Source organism: Peromyscus maniculatus, chromosome X, assembly GCF_049852395.1.
Source record: "Peromyscus maniculatus bairdii isolate BWxNUB_F1_BW_parent chromosome X, HU_Pman_BW_mat_3.1, whole genome shotgun sequence".
Lineage (NCBI taxonomy): Eukaryota > Metazoa > Chordata > Mammalia > Rodentia > Cricetidae > Peromyscus > Peromyscus maniculatus.
In genome coordinates this window covers 13,928,546-13,941,208 of record NC_134875.1, presented here as the reverse complement: position 1 = coordinate 13,941,208, position 12,663 = coordinate 13,928,546, and the positions used below count along the sequence as shown (strand labels likewise).

Genomic DNA, 12,663 nt, shown 5'->3' with positions numbered 1-12,663 from the left:
AACAGAGACAACTGACCTGAGCTAGTAGGAGCTCATGGAGTCTGGACTGACATCTGGTGAACCTGTATGGGGCCGAACTAGGCCCTCTGAATGTGAGAGACAGTTGTGTGGTTTGGGCAGTCTGTTGGGCCCCCTGAGAGTGGGACCAATATCCATCCCCAGTACATTAACTGACTTTTTTGGAGCCCAGTCCCTATGGAGGGATATCTTGCTCAGAGTTCTTCCTGCCTCAACTTGAGATACCAGACTTTGCTGACTCCTTATGGGATGCCTTACCCTCTCTGAGGAGTGGATGGGAGGTGGGGTAGGTGGAAGGTGGGAAGGGAGCAGGAGGAGGAGAGGGAGGGAAAATTGTGGTTGGTGTCTAAAATGGAAAAAACCTTCTAAATAAAAAAGATGAATTAATGAAAGTATATATATATATATATATATATATATATATATATGCAACTTTTTTTTTTTTTTTGGTTTGTCGAGACAGGGTTTCTCTGCGAAGCTTTGCGCCTTTCCTGGGACTCACTTGGTAGTCCAGGCTGGCCTCGAACTCACAGAGATCCACCTGGCTCTGCCTCCCGAGTGCTGGGATTAAAGGCGTGCAACACCACCGCCCGGCGCAACTTTGTTTTTATTTCTGTTAGATAAAGTGAGATGGGTAGTATAAGTAGTTGTAAGTACTATATTGATTTTTGCATATTTAACATATTTTGCATAACATGCACACTGTCTATCAGTTGTCAAAATGTTGTCACCATCAAGTAGTCAAGTACCCTATCTTTTAAAATCACGATTTGTAAAGTTTTATTCAAAGATCCTGCTATCTAGTCTATAAAGGAACTATATTACCAAAATGTAATTTTAATAGACCCTCTAGGATTCATTGAAAGAGTTATGAATATAATGAATTCCACAATCATCATGTATCACACACATATATATAGTATATCATATATGTATTATATATACATATGATATATCTATATCTCTATCTATCTATAAACTGGGAGGTTTTTCAAAAGTTTTTCCATTTCTTAAGAATAAGCACATATTATTTTGTAAGTTATAATACATTTTCTGTATAAGTTGTTTTATTTTATTTATTTTTTGAAATAGTCTTATGTGACCCAGGCTGGCTTTGAACTTACTATGTAGCAAAAGATGACTTTGCAGTTTTGATCCTCATGCATTTACCTCTGAAGTATTTAGATTACAGTAGTATACCACAATGTGTCAGTTTTATGGAGTGCTTCGGATTGAACAAAGAACTTTGAATATGCTATGCAGGCATTTTAACAATTATGGTATATCTGCAAACTTGCTATATAGGTTCCTAAATTCAATTTTATCCTCTTTAAACTGTGTAAGAGTAAGAATGTATTTACAATCAATGATATAAAATTCACATGTGGTTTCACAATGCTTGATCATTGCCCAGTTGTCTCTGTGATGGTTTGAATGAGAATGGCTCCCCATAGGCTCATATATTTGAATGTTTGGTATCCAGTTGATGGAACTGTTTGGGAAGGATTAGAAAGTGTGGCTTTGTTGGAGGTGGTGTTTTCTGGAGGTGGGCTCTAAGGTTTCAAAAGCCCATGCCATTCTCGCTTAGCTCTTGCTTACACTCTGCCTCCTGCTTGTAGAATAGATGTAAGCTTTTAGCTACTGCTATAGTAACATGTCATGCTTGCCTGCCCACTGACATGCTCCCTGCCATGATGGTCATGTGTGGTGGTATTGTGTTCCCCCAAATATTGTGCACCCTAATAAAGTTATCTGGGGTCAGAGACAGAACAGTCACAATATTAAACATAGAAGTTAGGCAGTGGTAGCACACGCCTTTAATCCTAGCATTCCAGAGGCAGAAATCCATGTGTTCAATGATATAGCCAAGCATAGTGACTCACGCCTTTAATCCCAGAAAGCGAGCATTTAATCCCAGGGAGTGATGGTAGAAGGCAGAAAGATATATAAGGCATGAGGACCAGGAACTAGAAGCATTTGTCCTGGTTAAGCATTTGGCTGGTTAAGCTTTCAGGGTTCTAGTAGCACAGTTCAGCTGAGAGCCATTAGAATATGAGGACACAGAGGCTTCCAGTCTGAGAAAACAAGATCAGCTGAGAAGTTGGCCAGGTGAGGTTAGCTGTGGCTTGTTCTGTCTCTCTGATCTTCCAGTGCTCACCCCAATACCTGGCTCAGGTTTTTTTTTTTTTTTCATAAAATGCATTTTTTTTATTTTACAATACTATTCAGTTCTACATAATAGCCACAGATTCCCTTGTTCTCTCCCTTCCTGCCCCCCTCCCCTTCCCCCCAGCCCACCCCCCATTCCCACCTCCTCCAGATCAAGGTCTCCCCCGAGGACTGGGATCGACCTGATAGACTCAGTCCAGGCAGGTCCAGTCCCCTCCTCCCAGATTGAGCCAAGTGTCCCTGCATAAGTCCCAGGTTTCAAACAGCCAACTCATGCAACGAGCCCAGGACCTGGTACCACTGCCTAGATGCCTCCCAAACAGATCAAGCCAATCGACTGTCTCACCAATTCAGTGGGCCTGATCCAGTTGGGGGCCCCTCAGCCTTTGGTTCATAGTTCAAGTGTTTCCATTCATTTGGTTTTTTGTCCCTGTGTTTTATCCAACCTTGGTTTCAACAATTCTCGCTCATATAAACCCTCCTCTTTCTCACTAATTAGACTCCCAGCACTCCACCATGGGCCTAGCCATGGATGTCTGCATCCAGATTCCTCAGTCCTTGGATGGGGTTTATGGCATGACTATTAGGGTGTTTGGCCATCCCAACACCAGAGTAGGTCAGCTCCGGCTGTCTCTCGACCATTGCCAGCAGTCTTTTGTGGGGGTAAAAATGGCATTCTTACCAAAAACAATGACATCATGAGGTTTGCAGGCAAAAGACCTAAAGAGGCCCTCAGGTTTGTTTTATTAATAAGAACTTTTAAGATTCCTGCTACAGTCATGGACTTTTATCCTCTCAATACATGATACCAACTTTAATGCTTCCTTTTATAAGTTACCTTGGCTATGATATTTCATCATGGAAATAGAAAAATAACTAAGAAACTCTCTAATAATCATGTATATATTAATGTATTTAGTAATAACAGCTAACACTTATAGACACACACATATAATATATGTTCTGAGAATAAACTCTAGTAGGATTTTGCCTTTTATGAGCATTTTTATCAAGAGCCTGCATTAACTGTAAATATATTTCAGTGTAAAGTTTCATATAGTTTCTATCTACAATAGATAAATATATCTCTTTCTCACTGCTAAGCAAATAATCACCAAGTGAAATACCATCATTCTGAGGTATCTTTCTAATTCATAATTTTATTTCCATTGTAATTGCATAAAAGATAATTGAAAGTAGTCATAGGCTTTAAGTCTCCAGTGTTTAGAATCATAATTATAAATTATGTGTGCATTTTAGATGACAATATTTAGTTACATAATTGACAAACTTACCTGAATTACTATCTATAAGTGCAGCCAAGTGCACACATCATGAAATATATTATTTGGTTGGCTTAATAATGTGTTGTACAGTGTCCCCTCATATTCTTTTGTAGAACAGTTTTGCAAAGAGTTTTTTTTTTTTTGATATGGAAAGCAGTGTCTTTGGCACTTTAGTGAATGAAAGAGGATGAATAAAACTGTTTCATTATGACATGGGAGAACTAAACCCTATGTGATGGTAAGCTTCAATTGTCAGTTTGAGCTGATACTATAGATTGCCTGTGAAGAGAATCTTAATGAAGCATTATTTAGATAAAGTCTGCTTGTGAGCATGCCCATGGGGAACTATCTTGTTTACCTTAAATGAGGTGGGTAGACCTTACTGTGGCTTTCATAATTCCTTATGGAGGAGATCCTGAACTATATGAGTAGAGAAAATGTGCTGAGCACTAACAAGCATGCATTCATTAATATATTGTTCATGTATGTGATTTGACTAGCTTAAATTTTAACCACCTTGAGTGCTCAATTCTAAATGGGATATCTATGCTCTACTTTTGACCCAAAGCTCAGGAATCATCACAACAAATGAACCAGAATGATTCTAAGAAGCCAGAGTGTGTGGATGACTACAGAGAACAGTCTTTTCCCAGAAGTTGTACATATGTACTAACCATGGTTGTGAGAGAATGTATAAGACCTCCACAAGGTCAAGCCACATAAAACCTCAGTATGGAGAAGATAGGTGGTTATGAAATCCCACTCCCACTATATATATATATATATATATATATATATATATATATATATATATATATATATATAACATACTGGAAGCTCTGAGTGGACTCCGTGAGGAACAAACAAACATAAAACAAAACAAACCCATGAAGTTGGAAGGGAATAGTTGGGAATGAAAAGGTGAGAGGGAACTGAAGGGCATAAAGGTAAACTGATTCAAAGCACATTGTATGCATGTATGTATGAATGTATCAAAGAACAAAAATGTCAGACTAGAAAATGTTCTTGTCTCCTTGATTTCTTTTCTCAGTGATGGACTGGAACAGAATTGTGATCCAAATACACTCTTTCTCCATTCTATTTCTCTTGCCAGAGAATTTTATCACAGCAATAGGAAATAAAATTAAGACAGAAATTCATATAAATAAGTGGTTGGTTGCTATGAAAAACTTAACCATTGTTTTTTTAGTTCTTTGAACTATTTTGTGTCAGGAATATAGGTGAGTTTGGAATTTTGGGCTGGAATAAACATTGATTGCTATGTGAAGAGCTTAATGGGCTGTTCTTCTTGGACCTTGGAAGATCAGAATGCTGAGAAAAACAGAAATGAGGTTTCAAAGGAGAAGGTAGATGAAGCTTAGCTTGGGGCCACTTGTGTAATATTTTGGCAAGTTAGTGGCTTCATTCTGCCTGTTTATTAAGAACCTGAGTCAAGTCGAATTGAGAAAGATGGGATGTTTATCAGAACAAAAGAGCATTCTGGCTTATGATTGTTAATCAAATAAGCACAACTGAAGTGAAGCATCCTGTGCTTCAATGGGACAATAGAGAGAATGTCCTCAGGAGAAAAGTCAATCCATCAGAATCCTCATTTTATACAGACTCAAGCTCAGTTAAAGGAAAAAAGAAAGCCTAATCTGAAGGGGTTCCCTGGTATTCAAGAGCAATCATTTCCTGGTTTCAGCACACAGAAGCTGATATAATGTCTTTCAAAAGTGTCAGGCTACATTTCCAGCTGGAAGAAATTCTAGTACTTGTTTTTGTTTGTTTCTTTTCTTTTCTTTATTTTTCTCTCACTTATAACATCTCAACTACAGTTTCTCCTCCCTCCTCTACTCCCAGTCCCTCTCACCCTGATTCACTCTTCTTCCTTTCCCTTGAGAAAAGGGCAGGCTTCCCAGGATATTAACCAAACATGCCATATCATGTTACAGTAAGACTAGGTACATCCCCTCATATCATGACTGGACATGGCAACCCAGTAGGAGGAAAAAGGTCCCCCAAATAGGCAAATGATTCAGAGACAATTGCTGCTCCCACTGTTAGGAGTTTCACAAGAAGACCAAGTTACACAACTGTAACATATGTGCAGAAGGCCTAGGTCAGTCCCCTGCAGGCTCCCTGATTATTGCTTCAGTCTCTATGAGCCTCTATGAGCCCAGCTTAGTTGATTCTGTGGGCCGTTTTCCTGTTGAGTCATGACCCCTCTGCCTCCTATAATCCTTTCTCACTGTCTTCTCGAGGATTCCCCTGGCTCTGCCTAATGTTTAGCTGTGGGTCTTTGCATCTGCTCCCCTAAATTGCTGGATAAAGCCTCTCTGATTCTTTGACTGATGTGATGTATCAATTTCTTCTGTCATATCTTCTCCACCTGATATTCTTTCTTCAATCTCTTGTATTCTGTTGGTGATTTTCCATCACCAGGATTCCCTCAGTTTGTGTTTTCTTTATTGCTTTTATTTCCATTTTCAGGTCTTGAAAAATTTTATTCATTTCCTTGACATGTTTGTTTTTTCTTGACTTTCTTGGCATTTTTGGCTTTCTTTAAGGGATTTATTAATTTCCTCCAATCGTTTGTGTTTTGCTGGATTTCTTTACTTCCTCTTTAAGGACCTCTATCACCTTCATAAAGTTGGTTTTAAGGTCATTTTCTCGTGTTTCAGCTGTAGTAGGATAGCTGGGATTTAGTGGTGTCATATTGCCCTGGGTGTTGATTGTGTTCTTACACTTGTGTCTAGGCCTCTGGGTTTGCCATGAACATAGGTCTAGGTGTCGACTTCTGAGCTTGTCTTTGTTAGATGGGGATTTCTTCTTCCCTCTTTAGTCTTCTGGTCTTTGTGGTCTGTGTTTCTGGCTGCTGGTGTGACTTGTGGTCCAGCATGGTCTCTTTTTCTGACTGGCTTGGCAGTGGATATTCGCCCATGCTGTGAGGTGAGGTTTGTCACAGCAGCAGGGATGGAAGAAGGGAAGGGGTGTCAGCAGCTTGAGTCTTTGGACAGGTGGGTCTCTTATCAGTTCTGACTGGTGTGGCCTGCACCTGAGCAGCAGATACCTGCCTGTAAGGGTGGGGTCAAGTTTTCAGGCATGAGAGATGTAAGAGTTAGGGAGTCATGGAGTTTTGTTAAGGTCAGGCAATGTGCGGCAGGGTTGAATCTTAAGGAGAGGCCCTGAGAATCCAGTATATGAAGCTTTGAAATTTATACCTCAGTTTCAATAGAGACCCCATTCCTCCCCAGAGTATTGGAAATGCCGGAACTGTGGAACACTTGCTGAAGGCAGCAGCAGTTGTGGAGTGGACCTGCCTTAAGAAAGAAGTTGTATGTACCATATGTGGCAGGCCTGGGGAAATGAGCTTCTCAAACCTTTTGGAAGATGATGAATATGGAGCTGCAGGATTTAATGTATGCCATGCTGGATTTTGAGTTGATTACTTCTTTTTATGCCTCAACTTTTCCATTTTAAAATGATAGTGTTTATTTTGTGGTATTATATGTCAGACACATGCAATTAGCTTTTCATATTACAGGAGCTCATATATGTGTGACGTTAGACTTTTAAAGTTTTAGAATTTTTAAAGACCATAAGGACTTTTAATGTTGGATAGTTTTTTACATTTATGAGATAAACTTCAGACTGAGGACATGGGATAAAAGGATATGACTGAAATGATATGTTTGTGTGGTGTCAAATTGACAAGAGGTAGAGTTGCCACAGTTATTTTAAATATTAACTTGATATAATCCAGACTCACTTGAGACTGGAGCCTCACTGAAGGATTGTTTAAATTAGTTTGGCCTGTGAGCAGGTTTGTGGAAGATAATCTTGATTGTGTTAGTTAGGATGAGAAAACCCATGCATTTTGGGTGGCACCTTTATCTAAGATAGGTGATCCTAAACTATCTAGAGTAAGCAAGCAGAACGCTCGTAATCCTGCATGCAGTCATTGCTCTCTGTTCCAGATTATGGATGACATTTGACTAGCGTTCTCAAAGCTCCTGCTCTTCTGTCTTCCCCTCCATGATGGGATACAAACTGGAATGATATGAGCTAATTACACTTTCTCCTCTAAGTTGTTTCTGTTACAATCTTTTATCACAGCAACAGAAAATGAAATAAGGCACTCTTCACATGCAGATTAACAAACTTCTTGTTAATCCCTGGAGAAAAAAGAGGTCAGGGAAGAAAAAAGACTATTTATATCAAGTTTGGTGGTGCTGGCAAACCTTTCAGAAAGATTGAAAATGTACCCACTGAAGCCCTGGAAGCTAATCACTAGTTTTGTAAAAAAGAAACCTAGTATACTTGTCTTGTCGAGTATTATTTGCCACTGATGTAATGAACGTACAAGTACAAATGTTAATGACTTCAACACTGATAGTCACATTTTCCTTGACTAAGGAGAGAAACTTCTTGCTCTTGCTAGAAGCAGGAAACAACCATTATACCTGAGAAGTATGTGGGCTGCAGCTTTCTCTCCTATCATGTTCCACTAAATGGATTGTATTAATGGAACTGATCAGTTTATACACTGCAGTTTATACTCTCTATTTCCTCTTTCTTGCGACTGTATTGCTTACAAGGTTAAATGCATTTTACTTAGCTTGGCAAACAAGATTTTTCTTAGTCAGACTTCCTCTCCAGATGCCTGCTCACCTCTTTTCCTACACAGAATCTACACTGCAGCTCACATAGCCATTGTAAAGCATCACCTGTCATCTTGCCAGGCTGATGATTCTTTTTCTATTTAATTTGCTCTTTTGTGTGCTCAAATTTCCATCTCCTCCTTTTCATGCAAAACTCATTTTCTAAGATTCTGTACATTATTCACATTTTCCATAAGATGTCCATTTCCCCATGACACTTAATCAATCTGCTTTCAGATTTTTCCTCACATAGAGGACTTGGGTATGGCACACAAGTGGTAGTATACTTTCTTGTTTGTGTGTTCTTTTTACTATAGATCTAAGGTTAGGGGTGCATTTTTGTTGGCTTTGCTTATCTGTATTACCATCTTCATAATAAATATGTTGAAAATATTGTCCCTGCACTGCCCACTTTCACATCGATGAAAAAATTTCGTGTTCATTAAAGTATACACATCTTAATTGGCTTAGGCTGCTCAGGTATTTTAATGTATTAGAGAATATTAAAATAGGTAGCCAGGATCAAGAACCACTGACATAGACATTGGAATTGGCAATTTAAGCAATGCAAACAGTTTCTATATATCCTCTATTAGAAAGGATGACAATCACACTGTTTGAGAGTATTTACTTCCATTGGGAATTTTTCATGATATATTTACTTCCATACTTTTATACATGTTATGTGTATTATTATTAAATGTATTGATGTCAATTAGGTAACTTTTGGCAAATCAGTCACGGCAGCAGACATTAATAACAGTAATTACAGTTGAATTTGAACATACTGATATGATTTCTAATAATTTATATGGTTTGGTCATAGGTACAAAGATATGTTTTAAATGATAATCTTAAAGATGTTTAATACTAATAGCTGCTTAGAAATCTGAGTTAAGAAGTACCATTCAGCTTTCACCAAATTCTGCCAGAAAGCATACTAATAATACTCTGGTCAACCATTCTTATTATCATAACCTGGCTTGGGAAACTGGCTACACACAGATGCACAGAAAAACTGTTTTCTCAGTCTTTGCTGTTATCAGAAGCCTTTTTTGTCATCCAGAGAGCATAAATTTGTCAATGTCCTGTAACAGGGCTGGCTCAAGAATCTGGGGCAAGAAATTGAGTACTATTCACAAATTAATTTTGTGCAATAAATGGTCACAAGAGGCTGTTCTCTGGTTCCCTAGAAAAGCTGAGAACTGATAGTGGTATCATATGTGTTCAGGCTTCCTAGTGGACGTTGCTATGGTAGTACTGTGAACTAGTTGAAACTGTTAGAGCTTGGGGATACCTTGGATAGAGATAAGAAGTTTCCAACCAATAAAAATATCATAAGACTTCTTTGTCCCTAGCACAGAGCACATACTTCCTTTTTTTTGATGACGATGAAAAGGGAAAACTGATCTATAAAATGAAATTGGATATTTGCACCTCTGAGATCCATTTCCATTTGATTTATGCCCTCTATACAGACTGGAATATGGTAGCAAGATATAAATTGTTCAGGTATTCTAATAAATTTCTCCTCTCATCATTTCAGAATGGTCCTACAGCTAGCACAGCACATTCTCTTAAAGGGCATCTAACTGTAATTCTTCACTGTATATTGAAAATTATAATCCTAGGGGGTCTTTAGCATTTTTCCAAAGTTTGAGTTTTCTCTCTGGATGTCAGCATAAGTAGTAACATTTATTTCTTCATTTGTAAATCATCATGACTATTAAAGTGAAAAGACAATGCAGCTATAGACATTGGAGAAAAAAATGAAACAATTCCACATTAAATATAAATGTTAATTAGAGCATATGACAATGAAAGAATATTGAAATGAATGAAGCACATATACTTAGAATTTATGAAATACAGAAGCACTCTCATTTATTTTTTGTGTATAGCCTTAGAGTTCCCCTTTAATTTATTTTATTATTATTTTTTTAATCTTATGGAACCTCTGTGATGACATCTGGAAATTTAATCACAGAGAAAAACAAACAGATGGAAGAAACAATGTACAAGAAGACAAAAATCAATGAGAGTAAAAGGAAATTAACAAAGGAAGATATATCTCTCCTTGTCATTAGTTCCAAAGCAATAGTTGATAAAGAAAATCTTGAAAAACTCTACTGAATCCTTCTTAAGGAGTGATTAGAACATTCGTCTGCCATAATAGTTTTCTTCTCATGAATATTATGGTGATTAATTATGGGAATAAAATGGCATTTTGTTTTTTAAACAGTTCATTACACTGTATTTTTCTGTTATTTTTAAATAAATGAAAAAGGCAATCATGATTAGCCAAGCAGTGATGTTATGAAAATATGATATTCTTTAAAAAATGCAATGTTATCTTTCAGATGATATTTTCTTTAATCATCAGTTCAATACTATTAGACAATAAATTAAATAAAACAATTTAATTTCTTATTTTAGGCAATATAATAATACATCTATTTATTAATGTAGAGCAATGATTTCAAGTCTTTTAAATCATCCTGGCTTCTGAAAACAGAACATAACAAAACAAAACAAAAGTTCAGGACAAATACTCACTATGTCATATTATTAACATGTTTTAAACTGTATTATTGATACTTGATTAGTATTGTAGATAAGATCAATTTGAGGAGATTTTTATTTAAATCAGTTTTATAGGCATAATTAAGGAGATCCTTGTATCTGTCTTCCAATGTATAAAGCAGAGTAGCTGACCTGATAGAATCAAGACTATATTTCTACACTAGGCAATGAACAGGTTCTATTTTCAACTACATGTGGTTTAGAAGACAAAACTTCATTCTTTGTGACAAAATTTCTACCAAAAATCAATAGTTGTATAGAATGGAGCTTGGTTTATCATTATGGGAGTTATTTTATTTTTACTCAATGCTCCTTAACTTTCACATCCCCATTCCAGGAGGTATTCAGGTAGACACTTTACCTTTATTTTCATATATAGATGGAACAGATGTATGTTTCAAACTTCGGGCTAAGGAAATCACTCAGTGATAGAGCAATGGCCGTGTGTTTGGTGCTTAACACCTCAAACAAAATAAAATGATCTTAAATATACAATACTGTTCCCACTTACTGAAGATTCCTGCCCTAATTAGTTTTAATTGCTTTAACAAAATACAAATGACTGAGTGGCTGAAACAGCTGAATTATTTCTTTCTCATGATTGTGTATGTTGGGAATGCCAAGATGCCTATGACGGTGGATTCGGCTCTGAGTGAGGCCTTTCCCTAACTGACAAGTGGTGACCTTCTTTTGATTATTTATTTATTTATTTATTTATTTATTTATTTATTTATTTATTTATTTATTTATTTATTTGCTTGTTTGTTTATCTACTTATCTATTTATTTAAATATTTTTATTTTATAATTAACTTAATTTCAAATATCAGCCCCAGATTCCTCCGTCCTCCCTCCTCCCACCCCCGAGCCCTCCCACCACCCCCATTCCTACCTTCTCTAAGGCAAGGTCTCCCCTGGGGAGTTAGGCCATCCTGGTAGACTCAGCCCAGGTCCAGTCCCATCCTCCCTATACCAAGGCTGAGCAATGTCCCAACATAGGCCCCAGGCTCCATAAAGTAGAACGAACGGGGAGGGAGATACCATGATGAATGAAGACCCCAGGGGAATAGGAAGAAGCATAGTGCTAGAGAGGTCCCCAGAAATCCACAAAGATACCTATACTGTAGACTACTGGTAATGGTCGAGTTAAAGCCCAAACTGACCTACTCTGGTGAACAGATGGCCGAACACCATGGTTGTCGAGATAGAACTCGCATCCAGTGTCTGATGGAAGCAGATGCAGAGATTCACAGCTGTGCCCCTGGTGGAGCTCCGGGAGTCTAGTCCACGAGAGGAGGGACTGTATGAGCGAAAGATATTGAGACTATGGTTGGAAAAAGTGGTGACCTTCTTACCATGATTGTACATGGTGGAGAAAACACTAGTGTCTCTTCATCTTTCAGGAAATAAAAGCATTGATTTAATCACAAGGGCCTTTTGTCCATGACCTCCTCTAAATCTAATTAGACCTTTATATAGTTTCCATCTCCAATTACCTAATATTGTGTATTGAGTCTTCAACATATATTGGAGAAATTATTTTGGCCACTCCACGTAGTTAAAAGGATATTTATTAAATGGCGTAACTCACAAATTAAGTATTGGGTAGGTCGCAGGGTCTGGGGAAGGTGTAATGCAGTCTAGGGGTGTTCTCCGGAGCTCTGCACAGTCAATCTGCACCGGTCAGTGTTCCGGCACCGAGAGAGCGCCCAGAGCGAGCGCTGGCCCATCCAGCTCTCCGGTCCCCAGGCGCCTCCCCTCGCCCCGCCTCGTAGGCGTGACAGTTGCCAGAGCCTCAATGGGGGTTGGAACTTCCAGAACCAAGCTGGGATGGCTACCCACTACATCTCCCCCTTTTTGTCTAAATAAGAAGGTTCTAAATTAATACAAGACTATATACAAAGGAATGGTTATCAAATATTGTCCAGAAATAATGAGAGATAA

At 38.0% G+C, this 12,663-nt stretch overlaps 1 pseudogene; it reads left to right on the top strand.

Annotated features, from left to right (window-relative positions):
* Window positions 1-12,663, top strand: part of LOC102924087 (BTB/POZ domain-containing adapter for CUL3-mediated RhoA degradation protein 2-like) — a 56,184-nt pseudogene that overhangs the window by 27,461 nt on the left and 16,060 nt on the right.